Genomic DNA, 22,032 nt, shown 5'->3' with positions numbered 1-22,032 from the left:
AACTAGCCGTTCGGAGCCAACTGGAGGGGCCTAGTTCTGGAGTTTCATGGCATAATCATAGGACCGGGGAAAAAAGAAAAAAAAAAAAAAACCCCGGTTACTGTCTCCAGTGGACCAAAACGTTCCAAAACATACGACTACTTTCGCCACCTGATCTCCTCAAATCTGTTTTAGAGGTTGCGTAGAGAGACGACAGCCAGTTTGCATGTGTTGGTGCTAGATTTTCAGTCCAGACCTTGCATATCTCTCTTCTTGCAAGCAGTATGGCATAGAACAGAAATGACCTTGCGTGGCCCTTTATATTGTTGTCCCATCCAAATATAATCAAGGAAAGTGAGATAGAGATCGAAGTGTTAAGGATGGAGTCCAGAGTTACTTTAACTTCATTCCAAAACTGTGATATGTTGGGGCATTCCTTGAACATGTGAATATCTGAGGCTGCGGAAAGGCCACATTTGTTACAATTTTTGCCTGGGATAAATTTGGATAGTTTTAACGGTGTAAGATATGCTCGATGCATTGTGAAGAAGTGATTACGCCTTAGCCATGCAGGTTTGACGCATTTATATAATAAGGTGCAGGAATTCTGCCAGGTTTCGATGCTCTGAGCCCCCAGATCTGAGCCCCATAGTTGTTCCGGGAGGGTGAAATCTCCGTCTATCTCTTCTAGCAGGCACCAGTACCACTGCGAGACCTCTTTGCCCCCTGCTGGTTTCGTTACCAATTTCTCTTCAGTGATACTATGCTTCCCTAGTGTTACCCCAGACCTGTTTGCTGCCTTAACCCAACTATCTAGTTGTAAAAACTTAAACCTCGAGAGCTCTATCCCCCGCTGCTCCCGCAACTCCTCCCAGGGCCTCAGAGATTCTCCTGTCAACACTTCTCCCCATGTTAGTATCCCTCCTGCTCTCAACGGAATAGAAAGCCTGTCGTCCCAGCAAGAAGGCAGCCCTGGAGATTCCCAGATGGGTGCGAGGTTGGAGTAGTATGACAAACCCAGGTTCCTCCTTATATGTGACCATATCTTCGCTTGGGACATAAGGATTTTTAATTTAACTTTCTTAAAGTATTTCTGTTCTCCAAACTTGAACATATAGCCGTTAGTTGGTAATCCAGCACCGATCAGTATTGCCTTAAACATTGCTATTGAACATTTTCTCAATAAGAGACCGGCAAGATTTGCATTACACAATTGCATGCTGTTGGAGTTCGTTGAATTCTGTCTGACAAATAACATCTTCCTGTTCGATGACCAACTGTATACACAGGTGTCTGGGACCGCGATGGGCACCTGCTTAGCTCCCAGCTACGCGAACTTGTTCGTGGGCTGGTCGGAGGAGCGGGTGCCCATGGCACTTGAGACAAACGGACATGAGACAGGCAGGGAAGTGAGATGGTACCGGTATATTGATGACCTCTTCATCGTGTGGCAAGGGACGATGGAGACGGCTCAGAAATATACTGAGGTCCTGAATAATAACACCTGCAACTTGCACTTCTCGGGGACAGTTAGTCCGGTGGCAGCGGACTATCTGGACCTGAGAGTGTTTGTTGAGCATGGCAAGTTACACACCTCACTATACCGTAAACCCACAGCAGGGAACTCCATCCTAAGGGCAGACAGCAACCATCCCGTAAAACTCATACAGACTATCCCCTACGGGGAACTACTCAGACTGAAGAGAAATAGTAGTAGGGATGAGGATTTTGAAGTCGCAGCAAAAAATTGCATTGAGAGATTCACCGTGAGAGGGTACGACATTCACTCCCTAACCAAAACATTGACAAAAGTAAGGAAGATACCGAGGGCCAGCCTACTACAAACTAAAACTAAGAACATGGAATCAGACACAGGTGGGAAATTCCGGATGATAACATCATACTCCACTGAATCGTGGAATCTTAGAAGAATATTTGCCAAAAACTGGCATATTCTTCTAACTGATCCCGTGATCAAAGAAGATATCCCCCCCGAACCCCAAATAACTTTTCACAAAGCAAGATCACTCAGAGATACCCTGGTAAGATGTCATTTCGAGAAAAAGAAACCTAAGAAAAACATATTGGCTGAAATGAAAGGTTTCTTTCCTTGCGGCAAATGTAAAGCCTGTGCAGGGAGCAAAAGGACTCTGTCATATTGGATGGCTGGGGCAGAAATGGCAAAGCCCATAAAGAAATTCCTTACATGCAGCACACCTTTTGCTGTATATTGTCTTGTCTGCCCATGCGGTTTAAGATTTGTGGGCAGTTCAATTCATCCACTAAAAATCAGGATATTGGAGCATCAAAGAGCGATTGATAGAGTAGACCCCTCCTACCCAGTAGCAAGACATTTTGATGAAGTACACAATAGAGACACGAGCAAATTACAGTATTTTGGACTTGACAGCATTCCAGCGAGCGCGAGAGGGGGAGACAGGTTAAAACAACTAAGAAGCCTGGAGTCCAGATACATAATAGATTTGATGACTAAGGTACCATTAGGGCTTAACAGCGGAGAAGAACTGGCTGTACATTTAGGAAAATAAACAGATGAAAGTCATGTATAATCTATGATAGGTGGTATGCTCCGTAATAATTGATGGCCTTTGCCATGCACAGCTATAGGTATGGACATCTTATATGGAGAGCAACAGTTACTTGGGTTAAGAAAACTACGCATGTATTGTTTATTTCTTGTGTCTTTTGTGTTTTCGGTCACTATGGTCTTGCCCATTCTGGTCTAGTTAAAATGTGATAGAACACGACTGCAATATGAACTGTATTTAACTATTGAAACTGGGCTTCCAACTGTAATAGTCAATAAATGTATGATTCATTTGTTTTTTGGTCTTTGAAAAGAACAATGGGGTTATGACGATAAACATTGGCAGCACTGAGATTTTTCTGGTCAACATAAGGAATTAGGGACATAGGCCGCTGTATGGCTATACAGCTGTAAGAACAATCCCGTAGAGGCTGCCGATATACCATATTCAAACCGCTGTGTTAGGGTAAACCAGGGGTTACATGTGCCGAACCACGGCAGAATTTTTTGGAATAATGTATATACATTGCGATCGTCAAAATATTATTAAAAATATTTTGAAACATGTTAATTATTTAAAAAATTTTGGAGGCATGCCAAGAACCGGGATTATAGGCCGATTTAGAATGATAACCATGTAAATACCTTTGTGTACATCAATAGGTTTAAATTTGCTCATTCTAAGATGGCGCGACTATTTGCATGAATGCTGTAAGTCCCTCCTTTGTGTTAGACATTGACCAAAATCATGTGATATCCCTTAAATACACTGCTGCTTGGCGCGCGATAATCGACACTGACGAAGGCTTGCAGCTGAAACGCTTTTGTTGACTCTGTGCAATAAAACAGGAGTAGTAATATCAACGTGCCTACGAGTGCTGTTTTCTGAAAGAAATTTTGAGGATTACGAGCCACACATATATATATATATATATATATATATATATATATATATATATATATATATATATATATATATATATATATATATATATATATATATATATATATATATATATATATATATATATATATATATATATATATATGAAGAATCGTCACCACCACTCAGAGGCCCTTTGACAGGCAGAAATGATGAGGAGTAGACTCAGAATTTGCTGGTGAAAAATTTAAAGTAGCTTTATTATGCCCAGCGCGTCTGCCATGACGTGTTTCGCTTCCTCTTGAAGCTTGATCACATGACATACTATGTGACTTCCTAAAGGGCTTTTAAAGTAACAGTGCAGTGAAAAAAATCCTCATGTTAAATGCAACTCCATTTCTGGGCATAAACATAGAAGAAATACTGTGCAAATTAAGCAAGATTGCTATATACAATGTAATACTGTTTTGTAATCTAAAACATCACATACAAAGTGCTATGGGGCTTATAAAATAGATAAAAATACAATCATATCAGCAAAAGCAAAGGGCGGAAAATTATACTCCCAATCACACCTATCTCCAACTCATTTTGATAGCTGATATCTTAATACCAATAAGAATGGCCCATCAACATAGCGCAAAAAGAAATGTTTCAATTGCACAGTACCCATAGAAATATATTTAGTCATTATGCCCTACAAACTTAAATATTGCCTTTTGATTTCATAAGGCTAAAGTGGGCAATGAGTAAGCATCACATTTCTAGAATCAAATTCACCTTAAAAAAGCAGACCTTGATGTTAAATATTAAAGTGCAAAAAGGGCAGGAATGTGCAAAAACCGCTAAAAGTGCAAATATATAAAGAATTTTATTCATTTTTTCAAACTATGTACACATTTATCATTTCATCTATTGAAAAGCCTAGCGGAGGCAGAAACATAATTACTACTACTAATTGGAATTTGATAAAATCTTATAAGAAATAAGATAACAATTCATAGCTCAACCTCATAATTTCCCTGACCTAAAAGTATCATTACAGAAATCTTTCTTAAAAGCAACCCTCCCGGACAGGCTATTTCTAAATAAGTTGATTCCAGACTTTTAAATACAGGTGTAAAGGTCTTCCCTGTCATTCAATCCATTAGGATTTTTACTATCCAGCTCCAATATATACCTTGTTTCAAGGAGATGTAGGTTGGCCTCATGGTCTCCTCCTCTTTTAGATGGAAAGACTGTATCTATAACATAATATTGAAGATGGCATGGATTGCCTGTATGTCTGAGTTCGAAATGCTTGGCAACCGGGTATGCCTGATCATGTCCTGTAATAGCACTAATGTGCTGGAGTATTCGTTTGTGGGCGGGTAACTTGGTACTACCAACATACCGCAACCCACACGGACACTCCAGCACATAGACTGCATAATCAGTTTTACAAGACAGTCTTTTGGAAATGGCAATCGGGTCTGTTTAATAGGGCTAGTGTAATGGGTTTAAAATCCTTTACTCAACGACAACCACGTATTAGAAATTTGCGGTTCCAAAGTGTTGCTGACTAAAGCCTTAGCCATGGATGGAGACCTTCTAAGCATTAGTAAAGGTTTATTTGCTACTTCATTACCGATAACTGGGTCACTTTTTACTAAATTTCAGTTTTCATAGAAGATCTTTCTAAGTTCTGCGTGTTGTCGGTTGTACATGAGAATTATGCGGGACGTTATGCTAGAGTCTTTGTCACTTACTTTATTTTGTTTAATATTTGGAATCAAAGCCTCCTGCCTAGTCATGTTTTGTGTACGTCTGATAGCATTAGTGAGAGCTTGATGTGAGTAACCTCTAGCCAGGAAATGCCTCCGACTATGCTCTTGTGCTGCTGCACACTCAGAGTCAGAGCAGCAAATCCTTCTGATCCGCAGCATCTCCCCATAGGGAATACTGCAGATCAGATGTGGTGGATGATGACTGGCAGCATGTAGAACCGTATTACCAGCGGTGGGTTTCCTATACAGTTTAGTAGCTAGGGCGTTGTTCTCCACATAAACCTCCACATCCAAAAAACAAAGTGAATTAGCACTAATATTGGATGTGAAGTTTAAATTCAAACTGTTGTTGTTAAGCTCCTCTACGAATGCTGAGGCACTGATATTGAACCCTTCCAAATAAAGAGTAGGTTGTCCATATATCGCAGATATAGGAGAATGTTTTGTTGGGCAATTGCATTGTGTTGCTCATGCAGGACCAGCTCCTCCCACAGCCCTTGTGCAAGCACGTGTAGCTGGGGAGAAGCAGGCCCCCATTGCCACTCCCCCAATCTGCTGATAGATGGCGTTGTTGAACATAAAGAAATTTTGCTCCAAACACATTTGTATCATATATATATATATATATATACTTCAACAGTTTTTATCCCTTGCTTGGAGACGCACCCAGTAACTAAGCAGGACCCCATCATTTGTGACAAAGTCCTTTATTTAAGCAAAACCGGCATCTCTTTTGCAAACCTCTTTTCAAAAAGCCCTACGCGTTTCAGTGCTCCTGCACCTTGTTCACAGGCTGGCACACTAATTTCAGGCAGAAAACAAGGGAAAACTTCAAGTACCAGCATGCCTTTTCATTGATTGCATCGGAGCAAGCCCACCAGGGGGCAGGTAATTGATATTTAAATGAGCTGACTTGGCGCCCCCGTGATTCTGCCTGAAATTAGTGTGCCAGCCCTCGAACAAGGTGCAGGAGCACTGAAACGCGTAGGGCTTTTTGAAAAGAGGTTTGGAAAAGAGATGCCGGTTTTGCTTAAATAAAGTACTTTGTCACAAATGACTGGGTCCAGCTTAGTTACTGAGTGCGTCTCCAAGCAAGGAAAAAAAATGTGAAGGATATATATATATATATATATATATATATATATATATATATATGTATATATATATATATATATATATATATATATATATATATATATATATATATATATGTATGTATGTGTATATATATATATATATATATATATATATATATATATATATATATATATATATATATATACATATATATATATATATATATATATGTTGCCACAGACCTCCAAAGTAGTCGGACGTACAGAAAAGACGGCACTCCAAGTCGGCGTTGCTACCAGGATGGTTTATTGGCAGACCCCCCTGTCCCCTCAACAAACACGCTTCACCTTTTCGGCTTCCTCAGTGTCAGCCATTTTTTGTGCGCTACGTCATTATATTCCCAACCACTTCTCAAAACATAAACAGTGGACTAATGCTCGCCAAGATGTTAGTGGAGGCCATCTTTGAGTGTACAGATTTGCAAATCCTATGGTAAAAATATGGTACTATACCTACAATGATAGACAGCTAATTGTGTGGCTTAATCAGCGCAGTTGCATTATAACAACAGTGTCTTGTAATCATTTACACATTCATACCTGTCATAAAAGTGGTGACTTTGTAATGAAAACTTATTTAAACTACCAATCCCAGAATGCAATGGGATGGGTAATGATGCATAGCCTTTATAAACCAGTAAAAAAGTAGTGCCACCTACCGTGAGAAAGGGCGTGTGCCCGAAACGTGTCGGTGTGACAGACTGATGATGGTGGAGTTTGCTGAATAAACAAGCCAACTTAATTACAATTCCTGAGTGCGGCGTTCTGTTTTGCTGAAAAAAGATTTTCGGACCTGTGGTTGGTCCCACGCACGCACCCCCTGTAGAGCGCTCCAGCCTGAACCGCCATTGTGTAAACATATATATATATATATATATATTCCAGCAGCCCCTCCACACGAGAGGAAAAATGAGTCGCAACCTTAGTCCAGTTTAAAATTGCATTTATTTTTCATTTTAGGTTTAAAGTATTTTATTAGGGTGGGGCAGGACACAATAGGGCAAGGAACAGATAAACCACAGGAGCCGCACAATCAGTGCGCATTATACTGCAAGTACAACAATACAGTTACAACTTTGCAAGAGGCTTAATCCGACTCGGGAGCACAGCTTTCGCACCTGTGGTCACATACAAAGAACTAGGGGGGGGGAAGGGGGAGGGAAGGAAGGACGGGATAGGGGAAAGGAAGAGAAAATCAGGAGGGGGGGGGACAAAGAAAAAATAAAGGAAAAGAAAAGGGGGAAAGAGGAAGGGGAAAAGGGGGAAAAGAAGAAAAAAGGGGGGGGGGTGAAGGGTGGGGAAGCATCCCCGCTCCAAAAACCTACCCAACCAAACAGAACCCCCAACTACCATACCCCAACCCACCCCCTGTACTGTGCCATTATCTACAGCCTCCTCTTCATTCAACTCTCCAATAATCCCCGCTATGCAGTATCGACCCCGCCCGTTCAGACAGGTGGGTCCGGTGGCGGCGTCAGCCTTAACAACCTAAGGTATCTGGGGCAGGTGATCTCCCGAAACTCGGAGCATAACAGGCTATGAAAGGGCGCCCACAGTTCTTCAAAGGTATCAGTATCTCCCAGGGCCACTAAGGACATCTTCTCCATTCCAAGGACATGCCATAATCTATGCAGCCAGCCAACTACAGAGGGAAGCGTGGTAGTGCGCCAATGTACGAGAATATTCTGCACCGCTGACCCCAGAGCAATCGCGATCTGTCTACCCCTCTTAGACCTAAGCGGATACATCAACCCATTTGGTAACCCTAGCAGAACATAGGCAGGGAACCTCGGCAATTCTATCCCAAAGCATTTGTCCACCTCACCCAGGACCTCTTCCCAATAAGGAGCCAGTAGGGGGCATTCCCACAGGATGTGTGTTAGTGTACCAGTGTTGCCACAGTTGCGCCAGCACGTCCCTGGTATTGCCCTGTCCATCTCGTGCAGTTTCTCCGGAGTGCGGTACCAGTAGGTCGAGATTTTAGTGAAGGTCTCCGTAAGACCCGTGTGATAGGCCGAGTGACGCGCGCGGAAGGAGATATGTTCCCATTCCTTGTGACTCAACACTCGCCCGAGCTCCCTTTCCCACCGTTCCCGACCGGGGTTGTGAATGTGAAAGGAGGGGGTCTGCAGCATTTTATACAGGTCGGAGATCAGTTTAGCGTCCGACGTGCGAGTGATTAACCAGCGCTCATACGCCGTGATTTCCCGGTGTGCCGCATCGCGCACCTAGGGTTGTAATGCCCAATGACGCACCTGCATGTATCGCATGCGCTCCGCTTCTGGGAGGCCATAATCCCGCCTCAAGTCCTGGAAGGGGACAACTCCCTCAGGGCTGTACAAGTGATACAAAGTGCAGCAGCGGGCCACCCGCCAGCGCTCAAAAGCACCCTGCTCCATCCCGGGGCCAAAGTCCGGGTTGCCAATGAGCGGCGTAAAGGGAGAGGGGAAGGTAGTAAGCTCGTACCTGGCAGCCACCGAGTCCCACGTCCGGAGCGGGACCCGCGTCACCAGAGACGCATAGAGGTTAGGGGGTCGATGGGCCCGCTTCAAGAATGGTATTTCCTGTAGCGTCCTACCCGCCACTGCCTGATCCTGGAACAGCCAGTGCTTGTCAGACTCCCACCGGCTCCATTCCACCAGATAGCGGAGTTGGGCGGCCTGGAAATATTTCCGCAAGTCCGGTATCCCCAGCCCCCCAGATTCGGGCGTCAGCATAGCGATACTCCTCTTGATCCTCGGCCTGCGGCCCTGCCATACGAACCGCGCAATGGCAGTCTGTGTCTCGGCAAGCCACCCCGCGGGGGGCTGGAGCGGCAACGCTCTGAAAAGGTAAAGCACCTGAGGCAGGAGGGTCATCTTCACCGCGGCCACCCTACCCAGTAGCGACAACGTACCCTTATCCCACCGGCCTAATTCCTCCCTGATTTTCGTGCCCAAAGCCGCATAATTGGCCGTGACCATCTCCGGGAGGGAGGGCGCCAACAAGATCCCCAAGTACGGGATCCGGTCCTTGGACCAGCTCAGAGGGTAAAGCCTCTGTAATTCCGCTCTAGTGGCGTTAGTAAGCGAGATGTCAAGGGCAGCCGACTTCCCCAGGTTCACCTTGAAGCCCGCCACGGCGGCGAATAAGTCCAGTTCCTCTACGCAAGTCGGCAGCGACCTCCGCGGGTCATCTAGCGTCAGAATGACATCATCCGCGTACAGGCTGATCGCATGATGGAATTCACCCATCTTGACACCGACAATATCGGGGTTCTGCCTAACCCTCTGGGCAAATGGCTCCATGTACAGGGCAAAGAGCAAAGGGGATAGTGGGCACCCCTGTCGCGTACCCCGTTCAATGGGAAAGGGTCGAGAGCTGCCTCCGTTCACTCGGACCACTGCAGATGGGAACCGGTAACAATTGAAGATCAGATGACGGAACTTCTCCCCAATCCCGAATTTGCTCAGGACCTTCTCTAAGTAGGGCCAGTGCACCCTGTCGAAAGCCTTCTCTGCGTCTATGGACAGGAGCATCCTCTCCCCAGGGATCCTGGAAGCCTTCTTAAGGATGTGGGTCACCCTCTTTGTGTTGTCTACTGTTTGCCTACCAGGCACAAAGCCCGCTTGGTCCGAATCGACCATGCCCGGGAGGTCCAACGCCAGGCGTGCAGCTAATATACTGGTGAACACCTTCAAATCTGTGTTCAGCAGCGAGATAGGACGGTAGGACCCACAGGCGGTCCTGTCCTTGCCCGGCTTCGGGATCACGGAAACCGTGGCCTGGAGAAATTCGGAGGGGATGGCACCCGGCTCCGCAAAGGAGTTGAAAAGGCGGGTCAGTAGAGGCGCCAGCTCCTGACAGAAGGTTCTGTAAAACAGAGGGATAAAGCCATCCGGACCTGGGGCCTTGCCCAATTTGAGCCGGGATATCGCCGTTATCACCTCCTCGACACGGATATCGCGCTCCAGATACTGAGCCTGATCCAGTGTCAACGACGGGAGCGGTACTGAATCCAGATAGTCCTCCTCAGCCTGGGCCGAGGGGGCATCCCCGGTGTAGAGGTCAGCATAAAAGCTGCGAAATACGTCTGCTATCTGCTCTTCAGCCGTGACCATACCTCCGGTTGGGTCAACTAATTCCTTCACTCGGTGCTGCTGGTGTTGCACCCTGAGTTTGTTGGCCAAGAGACGTCCGCACCGGTCGCCCCCTGTGTAATATTTGTGTTTCAGGCGGAGCATCGCATACTCCGCCCGGTCCGTATCAAGGGCTGCCAAGAGTTTCCGTGCCGCCTTCAACTGCCTCCAAACCCTGGGTGCCCCTGTCCTGTGATGAACCTGTTCCAGCTCCCTCACCCGCTGGGTGAGCTCATCCCTCTTGAGCTGTCGGTCCCTATTCTCGGCCGAGGAAATCGCTATAAATTCGCCCCGGAGCACCGCCTTCAGGGCTGCCCACTGTGTCGCACGCGAAGTGTCCTCATTATCATTCACGGTCTGAAAATCCAAGATGGCCGCCCGGATCTGGTCCACCACCGATCGCCTGTGCAATAGCGTGTCTCGAAGCCGCCAGACCCCCCTAGGCCGAACCGCCGGCGGCAGAGTGAAAGCGCCCTCCACCGGAGCGTGGTCGGAAAGAGAGAGGACCCCCATATCTGCATTCGAAGCCAGAAGGAGCATTGGGCCCGACACAAGTAGATGGTCCAGTCGCGCATAGGATCTGTGGGCATGTGAGAAATAGGAGTATGCGCGGGTGGTAGGGTGAAGGTGGCGCCACATGTCATGCAAGTCCAGCTCCTCAAGTCGAGTGCGAATCGAGCCCGTAAGCTCACCCAACTGGTGGCGCCGCTGCACAGACCTGTCCATTGCCGCATCGAAAACCAAGTTCAAATCACCCCCCAACACTATGTGCCTATCAGAGGTGGATGCCACGTCCTCCAAAGCCCTGTGTAAGAATTGGTCCTGATGATCATTGGGGCAGTAGATGGTGCCAACAGTCAGTGCTAAACCCCCCATCTTGATCTTATATACCAGAAGTCTCCCTTTCTGTTCTGCTACCTTGCACACGACCTCTCCCCTGAACCCCCTAGAAAACAAGATCGCCACCCCTGCCGTCTTGGAGGCGCTAGAGGAGAACAGCTGCGTGGGGAACTTGGGGGTACGCATTCTCGAGCAGTCCTTAGCTAGCAAATGGGTCTCCTGCAACACGCAGATATCCGCCTGTGAGTTTTCCAACAAGGATAACACCGCCCGCCTCTTAACCGGATTATTCAGCCCTTTTACATTGAGAGTGAGCACTTTAAGAGCCATCAAGGAGGGGAATCAGTGGGGCACATATCAAGAAGCAAAGCCCAGCAGGCAAACACAGAAGGCACCACTCGAGGCCTCAAAACAGAGCAATTATGAACAGTCCACAGGCACAGTACAGTCCCCAAACCCCAACACCCCACAACTAGAAAGGCCGCCCCTACCCCCCGAAATCCCACACAACCAAATCTACACCACCCCCCGCAACAAGCCCCCCCTCTAGGCCCCAGAATCAAAACATCCACCCGCCAGTCCCGTTCCCACACCCCACTTCTCAAATTTTGCAAAAAAGACATTGTCCCAGTCCGGCCCGGAACGGACAGGACCGTGGTAAATCAGTCTAGTGGACGTCCAGCCACCACCTCCAGCACTCGCCATTCCTCCCCGCCCCCCCCCCGAATCCCCGCACCTGCAAAGGGAACAAGCTAGAGTAGACTCCCCCCGGAGTGAGTTCAGGCCGTCAAGGCCACTTCGCCGTTTGCCGCCACTCTGGAGGCCTCCTGGATGGCGGCCGCCATGTCCGCCCGGATCGTGGGCGAGCCCGGTCGCTCCGACGGAGGAGAGCCCCCCTCTCCCACCTGCTGCCATCCGTCACGAGTGCTTCGCCTCCGCCGCGGAGCCGGGGTATCCGTGTCCGATGCTGTGAGGCCCAGCACCGCGCAGACATCTTGGAGGGACCGGAGCTGGTGCAAAACGCCGTTCCATCTAAAAATCAGGCGGAAAGGGTGCCCCCAAGAGTACTGTGTCCCTCGCTCCCGAAGGAAGTCAGTAGCGATTTTGAATGATTTCCTCTTCTGCAGCGTGACCGCGGATAAGTCCTGAAACAGGGTCACAGGGTGGTCCCGGAATCGGAAAGATTGCTGCCCTCGTGCTTCTCGTAGGATACGCTCCTTCAGGGGAAAGTCTGGGAGGAAAGCCAGAATGTCCGGGGCGGGCGCCGTGGCTCTGCGGGGGCGACCCACCCGATGTGCTCGGTCTATGCGGATCCGAAAGTCTTCCGACTCCCCCAGGATCGCACGAAAGAGGGCCACCAGGTATGCAGTCACATCTTCACCCTCCTCGCCGGACAGCACTCCGCGGACCCGTATGTTATTCCGCCTGGACCGATTTTCAAGGTCCTCGGCGTGGGCCTGCAATTCAATCTGTTGTTCCCGCAGTCGCAGGACCTCCTGTTGCAGCTGGGTGATCTCCTCATCCCTGGAGTGACCCGCTTCCTCCACCGTGTTCACACGTTCCCCCAGGGAGTCCATCTCTCTCCTTACTTCACGGACCTCCCCGGCCACCTCACGCTTGAGCGTTTGAAAGTCCTCCCGTAGGGAGCTGAAGAGCGACTCAAGAAATGATCTCGTCACTGGGGGTTCTCCGCCATCTGCACCTCTGGCCGGGGCTGGGGAGGTCGTGGTGGGTTGGGTTCCCCCACTGCGTAGGGCGCCGCGTCCCAGCATGTCCGGCAAGGTCCGGTCGCCCCTTCTCTGTCCTCTAGCGTTCGACATTTCAGCTGAGTAGAGGACGTTGAGGCTTACTGTCCAGCAAAGAGAACCGCCGTACCGGCGCGGCTATACACCAGCCAGGGGTAGCGCCACACAAAGAGCACTAGGAAGACCGAGCTGCCAGGCCGGAGTTCACAAAATGGCCGCCCTGCGATATCGAGAGGCCAACGCCCAAGATGGAGGTCCCTTCTCCGTCCCTGGTCCGGGATCCAGAAATCCGGCCGGTGGGCAAACTCGTGGTGCGATGGTCGCTGGGGCCCGCAAGTCCAGGGGGAGATCCGCTCCAGAAGCCCAGTTCTGCTGCTCCACCACCGACAGCTGGCCGGAGCGGCCTCTCAATACAAGCCCCCTCAAGCCGCGGGCCGGCGTAGCAAGACAATGCCGGCTCCGCCTCGTCCCTTCACCTCCGCTCAGCTCCGCTCCGTACCACCGTCGTTGGGCAACTCCGTTCCGCTCGCGAAGCCGCTGCCGACTCCCACTCCGACAGTACACGCACTGCTGCGGGCTTCACACACAGGAGGCAGAGTGCTCCGTCAGGCTCCGAGGGTCGGGAGACTCGCGGCTTCCGGCTCACACAACGTCCATTCAGCGGGCCTCGACCCAGGCTTCACCGGTCAGAATCACACCCCCGACGGCGCAAACCAGGCTCAGCAGTCGCTCCACACCTCTACCGGGGGCACCAGGCTCATTCGCCGCGTGATCCGGGGGGGAATCAGCGGTTACGAGCGGTGCAGGAATTCAGGGGTCCGGGAGCTCTCGGCGAGTGCGACCTCTCAGCCCGCCATCTTGGCCACACCCCTTATTTTTCATTTTAAAAGCGGCATGGTTCTGTTTGGCTCCAATGCATTTCGCTCACCAATGTGAGCTTCGTCAGGGAGAAGGCGCCGCAGGAAAGGTGATTACAGCTCGCACACACGGCCAGGGGTGTGTCGGTGCTTCCGTTTGTTAACCCCTTGTTGGGTACCGCATTTCAGCTGTTCTTTTCAATGCTGCATGCTGGGCCATGTGGTTTACTGCAGCCTTCCGTGCGTGTTGATTTGGGTTTTGCGCCTTCAATGCCACCCGGAAAAACCCTGACAATGTCCTTTTTTAACATCATCTGGGACCCTACCATAGTCCAGTCTATGGGAGCACCTCACCCCCTTCGTGCTTCACACGTTCAGCAAGGCGGTCCAAGTTCGGGTATGAATGGCGCTCTTTGAGGGCGGTGCGTTTCTCTTGGGCCGGACCATGGCCCATATGTATTCCAGCAGCCCCTCCACACGAGAGGAAAAATGTGTCGCAACCTTAGTCCAGTTTAAAATTGCATTTATTTTTCATTTTAAAAGCGGCATGGTTCTGTTTGGCTCCAATGCATTTCGCTCACCACTGTGAGCTTCGTCAGGGAGAAGACGCCGCAGTAAAGGTGATTACAGCTCGCACACACGGCCAGGAGTGTGTCGGTGCTTCCGTTTGTTAACCCCTTGTTGGGTACCGCATTTCAGCTGTTCTTTTCAATGCTGCATGCTGGGCCATGTTGTTTACTGCAGCCTTCCGTGCGTGTTGATTTGGGTTTTGCGCCTTCAATGCCACCCGGAAAAACCCTGACAATGTCCTTTTTTAACATCATCTGGGATATATATATATATATACACATATGCATACATACAATATTACTAATATATAAATAAAACAAACTATATATTATACTATAAAATAAAACATCAATTAGCCCTTACTAAACAAGTACTCCATTGATAAAAAAATCTAACTTTACTAAACCAACCAATAAAATAACAATATAAACATCTTTAACCAATAAAATCAAACAAAAAATTAAGCCAACAACTTTAAAGGCACGACTACATAATCCAAAAATAATAAACACTGTAAGAGAAGGAAACTCTGTCAGATTCTCACAAGAAATTATTATTATAGAAATAAATCTCAACAGCTACAATTTCAAGTAAGTAATACATATAATTAAACTAGCAATTAACTGTTATTAAACTACAAAAATATTATTTATGAAATACATTATAACACACTCTGTAACTTTTATTTTCTTATATTGACTATCTAAAGGAAAAGAAAATCAACTTCCAAACCAACAAACTGTCTGAAAAAATCAGCTTTAACAAATCACAAAGAATAAATGATAAAGTAAATATGCATATAGTCATTTAAAAATGTCCCCCAACCAACAACCAAAAATAAACGTAACTCCCTAAATCATGACAAACTTGTAACAAAATACCATGTTTAATTAATATAACTTTTTTTCTCTTGCAACAGAAAATTGAGCACCTGCACCATGTTAAAACAAGGTCAAAAAAGCTTCAAAACATCTCAACAAAACATACAAGTAAATAAATAACAAGTAACTACATGTTTTCAAATAATAATAACAAAGAAACAAAAGTCAATGTATAATATATTTATTCTGTTAAACTATTTACAGATACAATGACAGAAGAGGCTAAATATATAACTTCCAGAAATGGAAACAATTATTTAACCAAGCAATGGAGTCGTTCCAGACACTCAAAGTGAACTTTTTGATGTGGATTTTTGCCAAAAAGGAGCTGGAGAGAGTCCATTCAAACCGGTAAGCACGTTTATGCCTGTTATGCCAAAAGACGCGGTAGACATATATCACGAATGTGTTACGGAAGATCTAAAAAAGTTAAACCGTGTGGTGCAGGCACAAAAACATAAAGACAATGGCATGGTGAATCAATACAATATGTTAATGAAAAAATTGAGTCAAAATCAGGAAGTGGTAATAAATAAATCAGACAAGGGCGGGAATATTGTTTTGTGGAGGAAGGAGGATTATACGGCCGAAGCCATGAGACAATTAAATGACCCCAATTGTTATGAAAGATCGAATGGGATGCCATACAAGAGAGCTAAAGACGATTTGAAAAAAATGCTTATCTCATATAAAAGAAACAAGTCGATATCACAAACTGAATTTGACTATCTACACATCGAACATCCGGTGATACCCATTTTGTATTTGATCCCAAAAATACATAAACAGAAAATTCCTACACCTGGCCGACCAATTATAGCGGCAATCAATAGTGTTGGAGAAAATATTTCTCGCTATATTGATTATTTTCTGCAGGACATTGTGAAAGACTTACCTAGTTATCTTAAAGATACAGGGGACTTTTTAAACAAATTGAACTCCATCCAGTGGCAAGAAAATTGGTGTTTATTAACTCTTGATATTGAGTCATTATATACATCAATAGATCACTCTAAGGGTTTGGATGCTATTAGACATTATCTTGGTTTACGATCCTGTGAATATGTTATGTTATGTTAAATCTGCTTGTATAGAGCATGGCTACCCCAGCAATGGGGCGTCCCAGCGCTGCGGACAGACCTAGATACCAGACAACACAACAGGGAGATTAAATGGAGGAAAACAGCCAAGTTTTAATTTGTTTGCGAAACAGAAAGTGGTTAGAAGTGGCCCGAACCGTAAGTGGGATCGAGTTCCACAGTTTCGGCGCCAGATACATAAAAGCGCGACCGCCTGCTCTGCATCTATGGATCTTGGTCATGCGTGCCAAAGATAGATCAGCCGATCTGAGGGCGCGCGTAGGGACATAGAAGGAGCAGAGTCCCTGCAGGGTTTTTGGACCAGTGCCATACAGGATTTTATGGGTGAGACATAGGCTCTTTAACTGGATACGTTGTTTAATCGGCAACCAGTGTAGCCGGTAAAGAATAGGCGAAATATGGCATCTTTTTGGCAGCCCAAACAGAATGCGAGCTGCAGCATTCTGAGCTCTCTGCAACCTATGTATCACTGCCTGACTAGAACCCAGCATCAAAACATTGCAGTAGTCTAGATGGGATAAGACTGAAGCCTGGATTATAATCTGACGGACACAAGGCTCAAAGAAGCCAAGAATAGGTCTCAGAGAGCGTAGGCGACCTTAACAGTTGCCTGCCACTCTCTTAGCGTGGATTTCCATGGAGAGTGAATTGTCCAACATCACGCCCAGATTTTTGACAACCTCTTTGGGAGCGGGAGGACGGCCCAGAGTTGGCGGCCACCAGTGTTCATCCCATTTCTGAGTATCTTTCCCTACCAGAAGTATCTCCGTTTTAGCAGAGTTAAGCTGGAGATAGTTCTGTGCTAGCCAGTTTGATATGGCTAAGATATCTTCCTGGAACTTCACTTGGTCAGCCCCTATGTCTTTGGAAAAGGTGAAAATGAGTTGTGTATCGTCCGCATAAGATTGTAATTTGATGTTCCGATCTCGAGCCAACATGGCCAAGGGGCGGACGTACACATTAAACAGTGTGGGGCTGAGCGCGGAGCCCTGCGGGACTCCACACTCCAGGGGATGTATGCTGGATGAGTACGGCGGGGCATGCACTTGGAAGGAGCGGTCAGATAGAAACGACGCGAACCATTCCAAGGCGCTCTCCCTAATTCCGATCTCCCACAGTCTTGCAAGCAAGATCTTGTGGGAGACCGTATCAAAGGCCGCACTCAAATCCAGTAGAACCAGGGCCGATGTCATGCCCTGGTCCTGCCCCTCCCTCAGATGTTCTGTGACGGCTAACAGAGCAGACTCTGTGCTATGCCTAGCACGAAATCCATTCTGAGATTCATCCAAAACTCCATTCGACTCCAAATATGTAGTTAGAATGTAGTTTACATGGGCCTCCATCACCTTGGAAAGGTAGGGAAGCAAGGAGATGGGTCTATAGCTGTCCGGTCTGGTGGAGTCTAATGAAGTTTTTTTTAACAGGGGAACCACTTTAGCATGTTTCCAGGATGAAGGAATGATGGCCGACTGAAGTGCGTTGTTAATTAACTTCAGTCCTTCCCGCAGAATAGGATCCTGGAATAGTCTGAACAGTTCTGGCTTAACAGGATCTTCCGGGGAGCCTGACTTTATTTTTTTTATCAGGGAGTCCATCTCCGTTTGCTCGATAAGTGGTAGGTATTGTAGTGCACAAGGCATGTCAGCAGGACCCTCCAAATTGGGATGTACAATGGGTCCCTCTGACATTAGGGATTTATATATCCCATTGACTTTGTCTACAAAGAAACAGGCCAGCTCTTCACATTGTGTATCAGATACAATGAGATTACCAGGACCCTCCGGAGTTTTGGTCAGATCCTTTACTAGGGAAAAAATGGTTTTGGAGCGGTTAGTACTGGAGTTGATCAGATTTGTGTAATATTCAGCTTTTGATCGTTTTATGAGTTTATGGTATGCTTTAGTAGCTACTCTGAAATTGGTTTTAGCTAGGTGGTCGTAAGACCTCCTCCATAAACGCTCCAGTTGTTTGCATTGCTTTTTCTTTATTGTAAGAGCCTCGGAATACCATGGATGAGTTTGGCCCCGTCTAGGCCTGATGCATTTCATAGGAATGAAATGATTCAGAGATTCCTCTATCCACTCTCTATAGGCTGTATCAGCCTTATCTAGATTGCTCGGCCAAATAGGGCACGAAGTCTGGAGTCTGGCTGCAAATTCTATGTTGTCGAGTTTGATCCAGGGGCGTCTTCGCAGCACAGGTGGGGGCTTTTTCCTGCTTCTAACTGGTATCTGAATTGAGATGAAAACCGGGAAATGATCCGTCCAACTCAGGGGGCTGGGAGTGGAGACAGAGGCTTCCTGGATGTTCGTGAACACCGGGTCCAATAAATGGCCTGCCATGTGTGAAGGCCCCTCGACCAGCTGGTTGAGCTGGCACGCCTCCATGTCTCCCAGAAACCTCAGTATGGCGGGAGATTCTCGACATTCAAGATGAAGGTTAAGGTCCCCTAAAACACTGAAGTTTGCTGGTTGTAAGGCCAGCGCAGTGATATTTGCCACCAGCGACTCTTGAAAAGCGCTGGCTGGTCCGGGAGGGCGGTAGATCAATATCCCCGTAAGGGTAAAAGTATCAGAAACCCGTACCTTAAATTCCGCACTCTCACAATTAGTTATGTTTGTAGGTTTAAGGGTACAGGAATAGTTTTCTCTAAAGATCACTGCTATGCCACCTCCTCTACCTTTAGGTCTATTCTGGAAACATATAAGGTACCCAGGGGGAAGCGCCAGGTTGGAAATGGCAGTGGTATCATTGGTTAACCATGTTTCAGTCAGGAAAAGGAGGTCAGGGGAGTGGTCTTCGAGAAACTCATGGACATCCCCATGGTGTTGTACTAGTGATCTACAGTTAAGGCTCACCAGGCGTAGTTTTGTAATGGACTTCGCTGTCGGCTGAGCTGGTACTAGTAGCTGATTAGTCTCCGTGGCCTTAAAGCCACATTGATTGCATGACAGGCAGAGAGAGCCTGGATGCCATAGGTGGGCCGTGCATCTAGCCTGTGTACCAATAGCGATCAATTGCTCGCGAGTATAGGGGGCCATTCGATAACCTGACAGCCAGGGGTTGGGGCGACAGGCGACGGTCAGGCACGGACGGGCGCAGACGGGCTCGCCTTTGGCGACCCGCCGGCGACCCGCCGCGCGTGTCCGCTGCGCGAGTGTCAGTTATTCATCCTAAATAGGCACCCGTCCCGCCTATGGCAGAAGAGTGACGCCCTTGGGGGCCGGGCCAGAGGTCAAAAACGCCCTCCACTCAAGCGGCACAAGCCGTGGTGGACCGAGGCGGTGACCAGTGAAGCACAAACAGATTTTACGTGCAGGTAGGCGCTCCAGTAACAAGCTTTTTAAAATAGGTGCACAATAACACAAATTCAAAGTTTTTTAAAAACGAAAGACAAACGCAGCGGCAGGCGCCTCGTAACTCAGGCGTGTCCGCTGCGCGAGTGTCAGTGATTCAGCCTAAATAGGCACCGGTCCCGCCTATGGCGGAAGAGTGACGCCCTTGGGGGCCGGGCCAGAGGTCGAAAACGCCCTCCACTCAAGCGGCACAAGCCGTGGTGGACCGAGGCGGTGACCAGTGAAGCACAAACAGATTTTACGTGCAGGTAGGCGCTCCAGTAACAAGCTTTTTAAAATAGGTGCACAATAACACAAATTCAAAGTTTTTAAAAACGAAAGACAAACGCAGCTGCAGGCGCCTCGTAACTCAGGCGTGTCCGCTGCGCGAGTGTCAGTGATTCAGCCTAAATAGGCACCGGTCCCGCCTATGGCGGAAGAGCGACGCCCTTTGGGGGCCGGGCCAGAGGTCGAAAACGCCCTCCACTCAAGCGGCACAAGCCGTGGTGGACCGAGGCGGTGACCAGTGAAGCACAAACAGATTTTACGTGCAGGTAGGCGCTCCAGTAACAAGCTTTTTAAAATAGGTGCACAATAACACAAATTCGAAAGTTTTTAAAAACGAAAGACAAACGCAGCTGCCGGCGCCTCGTAACTCAGGCGTGTCCGCTGCGCGAGTGTCAGTGATTCAGCCTAAATAGGCACCGGTCCCGCCTATGGCGGAAGAGTGACGCCCTTGGGGGCCGGGCCAGAGGTCGAAAACGCCCTCCTCTCAAGCGGCACAAGCCGTGGTGGACCGAGGCGGTGACCAGTGAAGCACAAACAGATTTTACGTGCAGGTAGGCGCTCCAGTAACAAGCTTTTTAAAATAGGTGCACAATAACACAAATTCAAAGTTTTTAAAAACGAAAGACAAAAGCAGCTGCAGGCGCCTCGTAACTCAGGCGTGTCTATGCGCACAACAAAATGTTATGTGAATTAGTGCATTGGTGCCTTCATAATAACTATTTCATGTTTGCTAAAAATGTATGGAGACAAGTCCGGGGTGTGGCGATGGGATCGTGCTTCTCCCCCAGCTATGCGTGTTTACACGTAGGCTGGTGGGAGGAGCACGGTCTCATTAACACACCGGGATTTCAACATGTTCAATACTGGAAACGGTCTATTGATGACGTGTTCTGCATATGGGAGAGGGATGAGGAAAGTGCTCGTTCCTTTGTTGATGCACTAAATATGAACAATGAAAATCTTTTCTTTACGGCTAACATCAGTAAAGTGCAGGCGGATTTTTTAGACGTCCATGTAACCGTTGATAACAATACTGTTACTACATCTTTATATCGTAAACCTACGGCAGGTAACAGTATACTTCACGCCAGTAGCAAACACCCACAACATGTGATTGCGAACATTCCATACGGTGAGTTGCTGCGTGTTAAAAGGATCAGCAGCACTCCTGAGATATTTGAGCAAGAGGCTCAAAACACCATCAGCAGACTTAGAGCGAGAGGCTATAAGGACAATATTTTAAATAATGCCCTGAGACGTAGCCGAGATAAACCTAGGGAAGCGCTACTGAGATCAGAAACATTAGAGCTAGAATCTGACAATAATGCCCCTCGCCTGATTCCTACCTACAGCAAACAAGAGAGACAAATCAGGTCTATTGTTAGGAAACACTGGTCCATCTTTAAGACGGACGGTTTCTTGAGTGACATACTTCCCAGCACTCCTACAATAACCTATAAAAGGGCCCCTAGTATGCACAACTGTCTAGTCAAAAGTAGTCCTGAGCTGGGTAGTGGCAGTGCCTGGCTCAAACAGAAGGGTTTCTTTAAATGTTCCTCTTGTAGGGCGTGCAAATTTGGTGTTCACACCACACATTACCACACACCTTTCAGTTCCATCAGGAAAACTATCCGGGGTCACTATAACTGTCACAGTGAGTATGCAATATATGTCCTGACATGCACCTGTGGCCTTCGTTATGTGGGCAGTACTAAACTACAGGTGCATGTCAGGATTTTGCAGCACCTACGTGCGATAGTGAATAATGATAATACCTACCCGGTAGCACGCCACTTCAGATCCACCCACAACAATGACTTGTCTAAGTTAACGTACTACGTCATTGATGTGGTAGCTCCCCTCATCCGAGGAGGAGACAGAGAAAGATTACTAAGGAAAAAAGAAACTGAGTACATAATGGAGCTGGACAGCAAGTATCCAAATGGGTTAAACACAACGGAAGATTTGCATCATTTGTTGTGATTT

This window comes from Lissotriton vulgaris, chromosome 2_1 (assembly GCF_964263255.1).
Source record: "Lissotriton vulgaris chromosome 2_1, aLisVul1.2, whole genome shotgun sequence".
Taxonomy (NCBI): Eukaryota; Metazoa; Chordata; class Amphibia; order Caudata; family Salamandridae; genus Lissotriton; species Lissotriton vulgaris.
Note: the sequence above shows the minus strand (reverse complement) of the source record.